The following is a 15,892-nucleotide window of genomic DNA, read 5'->3' on the forward strand; positions in this document are numbered from 1 at the left end:
CATCCAAAACCATTCCGAGAGCTGATTGGTGGGGCAGTATTCTATTCTTCTCCCTCAATTCCAACCTTCTGGCGTCTGACTTGAGAGGAAAATGATTCTTGCTGTGCGTAGCTTGGGGGTGAGATTAAGTTTTGGCACGTTTCAGAACAAACATTCTGCTCCTGTCAAAAAGAGTTTGAAAGCATAAGGAATGTTATTGGTTATCTGGCAGTCCATTTCCTGGCTGAAATCAGGGTGGAAGATGATTGACACTCTTCCTAACTATGGCTGGCTCCCTCTGTGGGTCAGCACTGCTCCATCACAGCACTGGGTACCCAGGTTCAATTCTGGCCCGTGACTGTCTGTGTGGAGTTTGCACACTCTCCCTGTGTCTGTGTGGGTTTCCTCCAGATGCTCCAGTTCCCTCCCACAGACCAAAGATGTGCAGATGAGGGGGACTGGCCATGCTGATTTGCCCCTTTGTGTCCCAAAATATATAGGTTGGGGTTTAGTGGGGTAAAAATGTGGGACTATAGGGGTAAGCCTGTGTGTGGGGTGGCCTCGTTCAGCACTGTAAGAATTCTATGATTCATCCTAGTCACAATCGTTAGTTGTATCTTTTGCAATTCTTTTTTAAAAATTAATTTGTAGGACATGGGTGTCACTGGCCGGCCAGCATTTATTGTCCATCCCATTTGCCTGAGGGCAGTTGAGAGTCAACCACACTGCGGCGCGGGCTCGTTGGGCCGAAGGGCCTGTTTCCAGCGCTGGGATGTTCTTTGTTTGCTGTGGCTCTGGAGTCTCATATAGACCAGACCAGTTAAGGATGTCAGATTTCCTTCCCTAAAGGACATTAATGAGCCAGACTGGTTTTTCCAACAATCGACAGTGGTCATCAGTAGATTCTTAACCCCAGATATTTTTTATTTATTTCAAATTCCACCATCATACACGTGACAATAATAATCAAATCAGATCAAATATGCTTTTAAAATACAAGCTTTGCATGGTGAATGGTTATGTACACATGATTGTGTGAGGATATCGTCAGGACTTGTTGACATTTGCCATACCGGTTAACATTGAAGTTACTGTAAGGCTAGAATGATTGAATCTGACTTTCTTTTGTACAATACAGGCAACTTGAAATGCATTTCAGCACCAGGCTGTGCTGTGTAAAAAGGAATTAATACTGAAATGATCACAGGATTTGACTACTATCACTGCCACTTCAAGAATATTTGTACAGATTTTCTTTATGTATAGTACAATATAGTAACAAGTTTGCAAGTGTCATGAATACGACTCAACTTGCATAAGATTTCTTTCTGTAAGATGTCACAATTTAATGGTAACACTTAATTACATTGAAAACAAAAGCAGGAAAAGATGGAAATACTCCTTATATACCTATGACTATGTGGACAAATTTCCCTCCAACTGATGATGCCTCTTTGGTGGGTCAGATCTCAAATAATGATGAGATGGACTACAGAAAGAGATCAGGTGAACAATAATCTCTCCCTCAATGTTAGCAAAATAAAGGAGATAGTCACTGACTTCAAGAAGTAGAGTGGAGGACATGCCCATGTCTACATCAAGAGGGATGAAGCGCAGATGGTCGAGAGCTTCAAGTTTCTCAATGTCGGCGCGGGCTCGTTGAGCCAAAGGGCCTGTTTCCCGTGCTGTGTTGTTCTTTGTTGTTTGTCCAGATCACCTGTCCTAAACCCTCCATGTCAATGTTATTGTTAAGAAAGCCCAGTAATAGAACATAGAACATATAGAACATAGAACATTACAGCACAAACAGGCCCTTCGGCCCACAAGTTGCGCCGATCACATCCATACCTACCAAGCCATAGAACTATCTGTAACTCCCAATCCCATTAAATCCCATATACTCATCCAGAAGTCTTTTAAAAGACCCCAGTGAGTTCACCACGGCAGCAGATTCCACTCACTCACCACCCTCTGAGTGAAAAACTTACCCCTAACATCTCCTCTGTACTTGCTTCCCAGCACCTTAAACCTGTGTCCTCTTGTAGCGACCATTTCAGCCCGGGGAAATAGCCTCCGAGAATCCACCCTATCTATTCCTCTCAACATTTTATAAACCTCTATCAGGTCACCTCTCAACCTTTGTCTCTCCAGGGAGAAGAGACCTAGCTTCCTCAACCTATCTTCATAAGGCATGCCTCCCAATCCAGGCAACATCCTTGTAAATCTCCTCTGCACCCTCTCAATAGCTTCCACATCCTTCCTATAGTGAGGCGACCAGAACGGCGGGCAGTACTCCAAGTGGGGTCTGACAAGGGTCTTATAAAGTTGCAGCATTACCTCCTGACTCCTAAACTCAATCCCTCGATTAATGAAGGCCAGTACACCATATGCCTTCTTGACCACATCCTCCACCTGCGAGGCTGATTTAAGAGTCCTATGGACCCGGACCCCAAGATCCTTCTGCTCCTCAACACTGCTAAGACTCCTACCCTTGATATTGTATTCCTTCATCCCATTGGTCCTGCCAAAATGGACCACTACACATTTATCCGCGTTGAAGTCCATTATCAGCGTTGAAGTCCAATGCCTCTACTTTCTCAGGAGCCTATGGAAATTTGGCATGTCCACTACGACTCTCACCAAAGTTTGCAGATGCAACATAGAAAGCATCCTTTCTGGTTGTATCACAGCTTGGTATGGCTCCTTCTCTGTCCAAGATTGCAAGAAACTACAAAGAATCATGAATGAGCTTGGTCCATCAAGCAAACCAGCCTCCCATCCGTTGACTCTGTCTACACTTCCTACTGCCTCAGAAAAGCAGCCAGCATAATCGAGAACCCCAAGCACCTCTCTCTTACTCTCTTCCACCTTCTTCCATTGGGAAAAAGGTACAAAAATCTACGAATATGTACCAACCAACTCAAGACTAGCTTCTTCCCTGCTATCATCAGACTTTAGAATGGACCTACCTCATATTAAGTTGATCTTTCTCTACACCCTAGCTATAACTGTAACACTACATCCTGCACCCTCTCCTTTCCTTCTCTATGTACATTGATTTATCTGTATACTGCGCAAGAAACAATACTTTTCACTTTATACTAATACATGTGACAATAATAAATCAAGTCAAATCAAAACACACAGTGGATCTATTCCATTCCAAAAAGACTAAAAGTAAGTTAATATTTTATGTAACGATCCTTCTTTAGAATCAGTGAGAAGTAAGTGCCTGAAATGTATTTTATTTCTCAGCCCTCAGATGAGCCAGCTGCGTATTTCTACCCTCTTCTGCTTATTATTATTTCAGATTTCAATTTTTATTTCCCTTTAAACGCTTCATTGCATTTCCAATTCCTGACCAGATGCATTTCATTATCCCTGGCACATACATCCTATTGAGACATGTTATATGATTTCATCATCACAGTCTGAGATAAAAAACGACTGGCCTGTTCCTTTTGAGTCAGCGCATGTGTATTACCCTAGCTGGAGATCAGCTGTATGAAAAGGGCAAACTGGAGCATAATCACTTCAATAGGTTCGATTTCCTTCATATAAATACCAGGCCGCGTCGTCGCCTGCTGGTGGGATTAAGCTAACGTTAGGGTGCATGAGCCTTCTCACAAGTTAATCTGAGCAAAACACCCTCGAGGCTTGCACTTAACACTGGGAAATTAGCTAGCTTTTACAGGTTTGAGCTCATTAATTGCATGATTAGCAGCTTAATTACTTAGCAACATTGCTTTAGTTGTGTTCCAATTGGTGCCTCAGCCAGTCAAGCATGGTGATGCATTGGCTTCATAACCCATTGAGTAAAGTTACACAGGCTTGCTAGAGCATCAGAAAGAATTAAAAATGGAACATCAGTGTGCTGGAAGAAAGTGAAACCTAATTCTGCTTTTGTTCAAATTGACTTGCTCATGTGAGTCTGGAACTTGGCGTGCAATTTCTGATCTTTATCTGGAAGTGCAATGGTGATTTGTTTATTGCTGTCACTCATAAGATCACTACACTGCATAAGAAGGCCATTCAGCCCATCAAGCCTGCATTGACAACAGTCCCACCCAGGCCCTATCCCTGTAACATCTTGGACAGGACTTTCCAGCGCGCTTGCCCTGAAAATGGAAAATCCCGCCCGAGGTCAACGGGCCTTCCCATGGTCTGTCTCTTGCTTGCTACGATTCCTATGGCGGGCAGAATGGAAAGATTCACCCCCATGTTTTTACCCTGTAATCCCCCTGACACTAAAGGGCAATTTAGTATGGCCAAGCAACCTATCCTGCACACCTTCGGACTGTGGGAGGAAACCGGAGCACCCGGCAGAAAACTGTGCAGAAACGGGGAGAACATACATGCTCCACACGCACAAGCTGGAATTGAACCCGGATCCCTGGCGCTGTGAGGCAGTAGTGTGAACCACTGTGCCACCCTCAAATCAATGTCAAGAGTGGCATAACTCAGCAAGTTTATTGAATTGATATATCAAGCAACCGCAATAACTTAAAATATAACAAACACCTCTTTATTAGTGTTGAAGGATACTAGCCTCCTAGATATTTATGTTTACCTGTCATGAGGCTCTTACCTGACCAGGTAAGGATGACATATTTTCTTCCCTAAAGGGTATTAGTGAACTAGATAGGTTTTTACAACAATGGTTTCATCGTTAGACTTTTAATTCTAGAAAATTCAAATTTCACTATCTGCCATGGTGGGATTTGAATCCTAGGTCTCTGAAATACTAGTCCAGTGACAATACCACTGCTTCCCCTATTATTAGGGAAATAAGTTTGTCCTCCCTCGTATTGTCAGCTATTTGCTGAGTAGCAACTCAGTTCAGAGTCAGAAAGTTCAATGTTCAAGTTCCATTCCAGTGCATAATCTAGGCTGAAACTCCAGTGCACTCGCATCGTGCAGTTACCATTCTTCGACGAGATGTTAACTAGGTTCCATCTGGCATTTGGATGCACATTAAAGTCTCAGTGGTGCTATCAGAAGTAAAAAGGGAGATTTCCTGGTGATCTGGCTGAAATGTTATCCTTAATCACCACCACTGCAGTCAATGCATTTCCACTGCAGTTTATAGCAAAATGGCTGCCGTGTTAACCGAATAGCAACATGAACTACAATTCTCAAACTAGCTTCCTGTATGTAAAGTATTTTGAGGTGTCCCAAATGGTATGATAAGATGCTGTGGCAGTGCTTTTTCAGGGTTGTGTGATAGTCCCTACAAGACAAATAATGCTAACCTGCTGCTTTACCCATCTGATGTTAGGAAGAGGTGGTGGCACAGCCGTATTGTCACTGGACTGGCAATCTAGAGACCCAGAGTAATGCTCTGGGACCCAAATTCGAATCCCACCATGCCAAATGGTGAAATTCAAATTCAATAAAAATCTGAAATTAAAAGTCTAATGATGACCATTAAACATTGTGAATTGTTGTAAAATCCCATCTGGTTCACTAATGCTTCTTTAGGGAAGGAAATCTGCCATCCTTACTTGGTCTGGCCTACATGTGAGTCCAGATCCACGGCAAGGTGGTTGACTCTCAGCTGTCCTCTGAAATGGTCCAGCAAGCCATTCAAATCAAGGGTGATTAGGGAAGGCAACAAATGATGGTCAAGCCAATCAGTGATGCCCACATCCCCAAAAAAAAAGGTTATTTGGATCAATCACAAGGAGTGATACTTTGCATGTTTTGCAAGTGTCTCTCTCTCTTACACACACACACACACACACACACACACAAAGCCAATGTAATTCTCTTCAATTATATATGAGTTTGATTTCGGGGTTGAACTATTGTGCAGGGCATGATGGCATAGTGGTTAGCCCTGCTGCCTCACAGTTCTAGGGACCTGGGTTCAATTCCTGGCTTGGGTCACACTCTCCCCGTGTCTGCGTGGGTTTCCTCCGGGTGCACTGGTTTCCTCCCACAATCTGAAAGACATGCTGGTTAGATGCATTGGCCATGCTAAATTCTCCCTCAGTGTAGTTGAACAGGCACCAGAGTGTCGTGACTAGGGGATTTTCACAGTAACTTTATTGCTGTGTTAATGTAAGCCTACTTGTGACACTAATAAATAAACTAAAAACCAATATATTAGAAGAATAATCTGAAACTGTTTGGGCTGTTTAGCCAGTGCAATTATAGTGTCTCTCATCTTGTAAATCAGGAAGATGGTGAGGTAAGGGCAAAGTATTTTAAGGATTATGAAAATGATTGCCATTGGACTTATTCCGAGATTCAAAAATTTGATTCACCTACAAATAGAAATCTGTTAAATGAGCAATAATAAGCAAACTTATATGGGCTTTATACTGTTACAAAGTTACATCCTGAATATCATCCATCTAATCAGACTCACTATTCATATCTTATTGGTCAGCTATCTTATTGTGAATGAAGTTACTGTGAAAATCCCCTAGTCGTCACACTCTGGCACCTGTTCAGGTACACAGAGCGAGAATTTAACACGGCCAATGTACCTAACCAGCACATTTTTCCGTCTGTGGGAGGAAACCAGAGGAAGGCATGAAGATGCGGGCAGAAAGCACGGACTCCCTACATGTTTCTTCAGAAGGAACTCTTCAAAATGCAGCAAGTGAAACAACAAAACTTACTCCAACTTATAAATCAAAGAAAGGGTTTAATAAAGAAACATCATTACTCCAAACATGGGGCCTCACCCTGAGCCACTCCAAGCTCTCAACAATTCTACATAGATCCTTATTTATAGTGAATCAGCTGACTATTTCATCACTCTGTGATTGGTTCCATGTTTTACTGGGTCAGCTGACCCTTACATCTGGTTCCCATTGGTCACATTACATCCAACACAAATTTGTCACTGGTTACATTCTAACAACATAGGTAGTGGCCCAAGCTGGGAATCAAACCCGGGTCCCTGGGCTGTGCGGCAGCAGTGCTAACCACTGTGCCACCACACCAGCCATGTGTCATGCTTTTGAGAGAAAAAATGCTAAAAGGTTTGGACAGCTAACCTTTAAAAAGTGAAGCTGATGGGTTTTTTGCAGACTTTGTAAACTGGCTCTGCTCACTAATCTCGATGACCTTTGCCATGTTTCAAGAGTTGACCTCATCTTGTATATTAGTTGTAATTTTTGAGACCAAACAATAATGCATGCCGAGGCCTTTTATGTGTGTGTGTATATTCATTCATCAAGAGCCAAATAATTTGGTGAAAAGTTGTTAATAAGTTCACAGCCATAACCTCTTGGTCCAAGCGTAGTTAGAACACGTTGAATTATTGATGGCACGTTGGAAAGAGGTTATAAATGGGTCCAGGAATAACAATGAGCTTACTAAAGGAGAAATTAGATCCCATCTAGTCTTCTCTGGGATATCAAAGCTCCATGTCAATAATGGATAGTCACCTGATAGCAAAAGTCACTTTCAGAGAATAGATTTCTTTTTCCTTAAAATTAACACAAGAGCAAGAATAACGAGTTGTCATACTTTTCTCTGATGTTATTTTGGAATAAGAATTGATTTTGAGTTTCTATTTAAATTCTGTAGTGTAATCCCATTGAAAACAAATGTAGGTTTCTCTGAATCTGCCTTTGTAAATGTATAAAATTGACCTCTCCATTCGAAGATGAGTGAATTCCAAAGTTTGACTTGCTCAATTTTTTAAAAAAAGCATTGTCTCTGTGTTACCACCAAGTTCCATGACATCCTGAATTGGAACCCAAATCACTGAATCATGGAATCCTTACAGTGCAGAAGGAGGCCATTTGGCCCAATGTGTCTGCACTGACTCTCTGACAGAGGATCTTACCCAGGCCCTTTCCCCTGCCTTATGCCTGTAACCCCACACATTTTCCATGGCTATTCCACCTAACATGCACATCTTTCGACTGCGGGAGGAAACTGGAGCATCCGGAGGAAACCCACACAGGCATGGGGTTGGGGGGGTGGGGATTGTGGGAGGTTGAGGGAGCGGGGCGTGGATGGAATGTGCAAACTCCACCCAGGCCTGAATCAGTCCTGGGTTCCTGGCGCTGTGAGGCAGCAGTGCTAACCATTGTGCCACCATGCCACCCAGTCGGCATTCCTTCACTGCCACTGCGTCACGATCCTGAGTCTCCCTTCCTAACAGCGCTGTGGGAGTACCTACACCACTGCAGCGGTTCAAAACACTGGCTCATTGCCACCTTCTCAAGGATATTCAGGGGTGAGCAATAAATGCTGACTTTGCCAGCGATGCCCACATCCCATGAAATCATTAAAAAAAACAACAGTCAGGGAATAAACGCTGGGAGAACGTCCTCTTTACCAAATGTGAAGATCACCTAAATACATTGAGCAAGAAATAGAACATAGTTGTCAGTGCTCCGATCTACAGTTCATGCAGAACTGGAAGGGATGATCCCATTTGATGCCTCCGTGCAAAGAAATTCTGATACGTGTCGTGTGGTTTATCACACACCAGCTGCACAACAGGAAAACATTCTTCTGAAAAAAGGATGCAAGTGGCCGGGCCGACAGGTAGCCCTTCAAAGTTAGTCCAATTTACAGACCATGTGAACCTGCAGACAGACAGCTGGTTCCACCCACCGCATTTTGTTCGGCTCCTGGTTTCACTTCTTGTCTCTTGGCCCGCATCCAATTGTCTTAATTACACCCTATTTATTTTGCCCTTTAGATAGCAGAAATAACCCAACATCTGCTGAAGTCCAAATGGAATAAGCGCCGTGCTATGAATGTCAAATGGCGATTTGAAGAAATGCAGCATATGGAGCAGATTTCATGGTGGAACCGGCTCAGAGCGAGTGAGAAATGCTTCACAGTTTGTGCGCCTTGAAGTCCTCTTGTAACCAATGCCATTAAAAGGGCATGATTTTCATACAATTAACTGGGGCTGTGTTTTGTGCAATGGGGCCTATTACTAAGGAGGAATGCATTAAATTGAGTTGACCTGGAAACAAAGGATTTATTGGGAGAGAATCCCTACAGTATAGAAGGAGACCATTCAGCCCATCAGGTCGGCACTGACCACAATCCCACCCAGGCCCTATCCCCGTAACCTCATGCATTTACCCTACCTAGTCCCCGTGAAGAGGTACTGCAGTGCCGTGACTGAACCAAAGACCCAGGACTGCACTTCAGGCTTCTGGGGTGGAAGGATAAGAGATGCTCTGGAGAACTCAGGGGGATGGGTGGTAGTTTGATCTCAGTGTCAGGGTGTTTGGCACTCTGATCCAACTGGTGCCCACCAGTCTAGAAATTGAGGCTGGGCAGGAAAAGGCCCTTGAGTGGTCATTCTTTGGCCACTTAAGGACCATAATACTTAATAGGGGCACAGGCAGGCTTCTTATTCGATGTCTTGCACCAACCCCCCCCCCACCCCCAATCCGTCAATATAAAACTACCTCGATTAGTTATTACACAGCCCACCGCAGCAGCAATATACTGTGGAACCCGTGATTTAAACATTTTTGCCGCATCGTTTTGCAGAGAAAGTCGCCATGCCATCAGCGGCTCCAACCTCCTTGCCAATATCAGGGACCATCCCAGCCCTGACGTGATAAGTCTGTGACGGCCTTTGTTGCATACAGCAATTTAAATTTTGACCATTTGTTTATCTGGCTCGGAAATATCGAGGCGCAGAAGGCACAGCTCTACGTCGACAGAAAAAAATATATTCCAACAGCAGATCTGCTGCCTTCTAATCAAGTGTTTGAAATTTTGTGATCATCTTTTAGCTTTTTGCAGACAGAGAGGCTCCAGCAAGGGAGAAGGATGGCGATCAGTAGGCTGGGGTGGCAGGGTAATCAAGCAAGGGTGGCCTTTCCACAGTGGGGAGATCTCCATGAGACACAGAGTGCCCGAACAGGAAAGATTTCCTGTCCGGGTCATGGTGGGAGCAGGCAAGGTAGCAACATCCAATAAAAATCATTTGCAATGGAAGTTTGATTTTCACATTTATATGATCGAAGTAAATAACAATGCACGTATAACTGGAATAGAATCATAGAATACCTATGGTGCAGAAGAAGGCCATTCAGCATTTAAGGAGCATCTAGACAGATACATGAATAGGGTGGGGAACAGAGGGGTATGGACTCCATAACAGTTTTAGGTTAGGCAGATGCCATGACCAGCGCAGGCTTGGAGAGCTGAAGAACCTGTTCCTGTGCTGTACTGTTCTTTGTTCCTTGTTTACTTCCTGCCCACAGTACACCTGGCAGCCTTGTCATGTGACATGGGCACTTCTACCAGTAGGTAAAATACAAATTAAACAAAGTCCTTAAAAGGCCATTAACTAAGGCTATGTAAGGGTCTTAGTTAGCAGAATATACCTTTCCAAAAACTGGGAATATCCTGGTTGATGCAAGTAGGTAATGAACACCCAGGGAGAGAGGGGGGAGGAGGACTTCCCCATGAACCTGCCTTTGGGCTTGGTGAAGCTTGCCATACAACGGTCTAAGCAGTGGGCAACCGAGGGGGGTCGTCCGACCCGACTGTCTGCCCCTCTACCCTGGCTATATTCATAGCCGGGTGTCCCTGGTGAGGGGGCATGCAGTGTTCATGGCTGCCATTGAGGCCTTCCATGCTTGTTGGGCACTTCAGGGGCTAGGGGACCCTTTAATCACATTTTGGTTTGATGTTTTAAGTTTCCTTTTGTTTCTGGTTTTGGTGGGACTCACCCCCACCCCACCCCCAGCACCCCACCCAATTGGTAAGGAGAGAAAAGACCTGACGTTTTGAGTCCAGATGACCCTTTGTCAAAGCTTTGTCAGATGCTGCCAGACGCACTGAAATTTCATTGGTTCTTATGTGACTTAGCAACAACTTGAGATCACAAAAGGGTGCTACCTAAATGCAAGTCCTTTCCTTTGCTTTCACATTCACTAGCACATGAACCATAATCGAGATGCTGAACGACATATGTCTATGTTCGTAATTTTTAACAGCAAGCTAGTTTTTTTTTTAGAAAAGATAAAATGTCACTGAGGCAAGACGGTTTTGTATTCTGGTGTAAGCTCCCTTCCAATTTTATTTCTAGCCCATTTATTATTTTTTTAATCTTTTATCTTATTGGTCTCACAGCAGTATCGAGCAGTCATTAAATTTTCAATTGTTGATGCCTCTAGCAGTGAGCAGGAACCTAATCCGCACTAACTCTATGAAATCACTTAGAGAGTGGATTGCCACTGACATCAGTTAACTTGCTCTTTCCAACATTTCTCTCCCTCAGTACCGGCTCTTCAATGCTGGAGATTGATAGCGATGAGCAGAAGAAGGTGTGCTTCTTTTAATTAAAGTAGAGTCTTTGCTTTGCAATTTTACCACAGTTTTGTTCGCTTTTGACCAAATGTACTCAGACGGAACAGTGGAAGGTTAATGATTTTAAAGCTAATTATCGAGTCATTTTAACTGCAAGTAATTTAAAGGGAAAAAAAGAAAAATGGAACAAGACCAATTTGTTTAACCAAATACCATTAAAAATTCAAACTGTTCCCAACGTGTGCACCTGTTTGAGTTCCTAAAAGTGACTCTAGTCTTCAAAGCTGTAGGATCAGAATGTACTTTCAGTGGATCAGTGGTTAGCATGGCTGCCTCACAGTGAGGCCGCACGGTGTAGACCGTTTTTTAAGTTCATTCGTGAGGCATGGCCATCCCTGGTGGGTCAGCATTTATTGTCCATCCCTAGCTGCCCTTGGGCAGGCGGTGGTGAGCTGCCTTCTTGACTCGTTGCAGTCACGTGCTGAGAGTTGACCCACAGTGTCAGGGATCCAGGTTCAATTCTGGCCTTGGATGGCTGTCTGTGAGGAGACTGTATATTCTCCTCGAGTCCACACGTTCTCCCCAAGTCAGCATGGGTTTCCTCTGGGTGCTCCAGTTCCCTCCCACAATCCAAAGATTTTTTTTTATTCATTCATGGGACATAGGCGTCGCAGGCTGGCCAGCATTTATTGCCCATCTGCAGTTGCCCTTTGGAGGGCAGTTGAGAGTCAATCACATTACTTTGGGCTTGGAGTCACTTGAAGGCCAGTCCAGGTAAGGATGGCAGATTTCCTTCCCTGAAGGACATTAGTGAAAGATGTGTGGTTTAGGTTGATTGACCGTGCTAAAATTGCCCCTTAATGTAAAGGGGACTGGCAGGGTAAATATGTTGGGTTACAGGGAGAAGGCCTGGATGGGATTGTTGTTGGTGGAAGCTCAATAGGCCAATTGGCCTCTGTGATGACTTCAGCCAGACGAATGAGGTTGGCTTGCTAGAGTATAAACTACCTGATGACCACTCCCTTATCTGAAAGAGATACATGATGACCCCTCCCTAAGTTAATTTGATTTAGTTTAATTTGTTGGTACCTGAAAAGAACTACCTAATGATTCCTAATTGATGGTTAAATCAGGGAGTCTCATGCTCCCTATTTAAAGCAGGTATGTCAGACTCCCAGCTTGCATTCAGCAGGGAGCAACTGGAGAGCTGGTTGTATATAGATGTATGGTGTAAATAAAGTAACTTTGTGATGGGATTCTCACCTCCGTGGAGTTATTACAGCCTCTTTCTGCACCGTAAGGATTCTATGATTCCCTGAATGGGTGCAGAGGAGGAAGAAAAAATCAAATCTTTAATAGGAATAACTGGTCATTCATGCAAAGTACACTTCCTTCATCATTTGCTCTTTGGAGAGTGAGATGCCTCTTTTAAACTTCACAAAGCTTTGCCGCACTGAAGCATAGTTTTCCATAATGAGGAAAGCATTGGTGCCAATTCATCCTGAAGCTGCAATTAGAACAAAACTTACCTCGCTCTGGCACAGTAGAGGAACTAAAGGGAAGTCCCAACAGTATGACAGCATTGTTGATTTTTGCACTGCTCCTGTAGGCAATATCACCAGCCCTCGGTTTTTATTTTTGTACAAAGTTGTCCTCATCAAAGGAGATTATCTTTGTGAATTAATAAGCTGAACTGAAAAAGCCATTTGCCAGGTCGGTGTCATTGTTTTGGACGAAATGAATCCCATAAGTGTTTGAAAAGAAATTGCAGAATTGTTTCCACAACATAGTTGCTGGAGGGCAAAAGATAAAACTCAAGAATTGTGTTACAACTTTTTAACAATAGACCAAATTCTGCTTTTCTCTCAATCTATTCATGATTCGGTTGACATGTTATTTGATATGTCGGTGTACATTGCAGGATAAAACATTTGGCAGTAACAGTGAATAATTAATTAATGTGTGTAATGACTTTAATGAGGTCCACTGATGGACTTTTTTTTATTCATTCACGGGCCATGGGCCTTGCTTGCTGGCCAATATTTATTGCCCATCCCTAGGTGCCCTTTGAGAGGATGATCATGAACTGCTTTCTTGAATCGCTACAGTCCACATGCTGTGTTTTGACCCACAATAGCATTAGAGAGGGAATTCCAGAATTTTGACCCAACGACAGTGAAGGAACGGCGATATATTTCCAATTCAGGATGCTGAGTGGCTTGGAGGGGTACTTGCAGGTGTTGCTGTTCCTTTGTATCTGCTGACCTTGTCGTTCTAGATGGAAGTGGTTGTAGATTTGGAAGGTGCTGTCCAAGGATCTTTGGTGGATTTCTGCAGTGCGTCTTGTAGATAGTACACACTGCTGCTACTGAGTGTTGTTGGTGGAGGGAGTGGATGTTTGTTAACATTATGTCAACCAAGCGGGGCTTTGTCCTGAATGATGTGGAGTTTCTTGAGTGTTGCTGGAGCTACACCCATCTAGACAACTGGGGAGTATTCCATCACACTCCTGACATGTGCCTCGTACATGGTGGACAGACTTTGGGGAGTCAGGAGGTGAGTTACTCACAGTAGTATTCCTAGTGTCTGACCTACTCTTGTAGCCACTGTGTTTGTGTGGCGAGTCTGGTTGAGTTTCTGGTCAATGATAACCTCTTTGAATACAAGCTCCCTGATTAAGGCAGTGACGGCTCATCCAATGAGGGGGTTGGATTTTCTGGTCATGCTCGTCCCAAAGTTGAAAAAATCCATCTGAGGCTGATGGTCCTTTGTATGATCGGTACCCCACCCACTCCGATTCCCTGACAGGTGGGTTGGGAAAATTCCACCCAGGGAGTCCTGTATGTATATTTAATGTGGCGCATCAGGGTTTTTGACACCCTGGGTTTATATTCTGTCTAAGTGTTGCTTGCTATGTAAATAAACCGAATTTGGTGAAGGGACACTGAACTCGGAGGAGTTATTTCATTGTGAGGACTCAGTTGTAGCTAAAGTATTAAAGGGGAGATGATGGCCTAGTGGTATTGTCGCTAGACTATTAATCCAGGAACTCAACTATAATGTTCTGCGGACCCGGGTTTAATAAATTCAATTCAATAAACAAAATAACTGGAATTCGGAAGCTACTGATGACTGTGAAACAATTGTCACGAAATCCATCTGGTTCACTAATGTCCCTTAGGGAAGGAAATCTGTTATCCTTACATTGTTTGGCCTGCATGTGACTCCAGAGGCACAGCAATGTGGTTTACTTTCAACTGCCCTCTGAATAGGGGCAAATAGGGATGAGCAATAAATGCTGGTCAGCCAGTAACGCCCATGTCCCATGGATAAATTAAAAAAAAAGGTGCCTTAACTTTGACTTAGCTTTAACCTTTGATTCAAATGTTTGATTCAAATGTGAAGTGCTGATTTTTATGTATGTGACCATATACATATTCCTAGTTATAGCATACTTTTTATGTAGCCCTTAAAGACACTGCTTGTTGCTTATCCATCTGACTCTCAGTGCTCTGACAAGTGTACCTCAAGATTTCCAATGGAGGACAGCTTTAGAGAGACAAGCTCGAGAAACCATTTTGTTCTTGTGAAGTCCAGTGGTGACCTGTTCCCACTGCGAACTTCACATTGCGGAAAATGGATTTTTTGGTGGAGCTGAGATAATCTTACTCTCTTGGTTTGGCTTGTATTAAGGTATAATTTAATAAAGATGCAGTCAGATGTTGAGAAGCACACACAGGCCACAGTTCTCTCCCTCAGACTGAATGGAGTCCCAATTGCTTCCATCAAAATAGCAGCTCCAGTGTTTTACTCAAAGCTCACGGAAAATAACCTACAAAATAAAGTAAATAAATCAAGCTGAAGTATCTTACTTCATTAAAGAAAGGCAGCCTATAAACGACTGTTTCTGATATTAAAAACATTTATTGATATTAATTACTATTCCAACAAGTTATAATAGAATAGACTTCCTCCAGTGCAGAAGGAAGCCATTTAGCCCATTGAGTCTGTACCAGCAATGTGATGGGATTCAAACCCAGGTTCCCAGGACATTAGCTGAGTTTCTGGATTAATCGCCTTGCAATAATACCACTAGGCCATCACACATTTCCTATGCATTATTTAAAAGCAAATTTGAGGCCTAAAGGCCACTTGTTTTGGAGATGGTGTGCATAGATTAGAAAATTGAGATTCTGCTTAATGGCACAGCCAACTTGTGAGGTGCGATTTTGAGGGGAGAAATAATATTACATCTTCATTTCCGCATTAACACTGTGAGGATGTTTACATCGGGTTCCATGTTGAATTTTGTGTCTTTGATTGACTCTGTTCCCAGTGCACAGCTTATCCAAATAAATTGGGTGCGTGACAACTCATCAGGCCTAGTCTGTTTCATTTCATTCTTAAAACAAGCTCACTCATTTGTATTGAAGTGTCATTTTGCTTTGGCAGGGACCATTTATCACCCTCTTCATTGAACATCTTGTATTGTGTTTCTCCTCTCAGTACACTTACATTTTCTTTTCTGGAACTGACATTTGCTAAGCAACACCCTTAGAATTTGGAACCACAATGTGAGTTGCAACACAGAGAATGAGAACGCCATTGAGAGAATGGAAACTCTTTTGGCTATTTCCAGTGTGCTGCATGAGTT

Source organism: Carcharhinus amblyrhynchos, chromosome 27 (assembly GCF_965287045.1).
Source record: "Carcharhinus amblyrhynchos chromosome 27, sCarAmb.v2.hapA, whole genome shotgun sequence".
In the NCBI taxonomy this organism is placed as follows: Eukaryota; Metazoa; Chordata; class Chondrichthyes; order Carcharhiniformes; family Carcharhinidae; genus Carcharhinus; species Carcharhinus amblyrhynchos.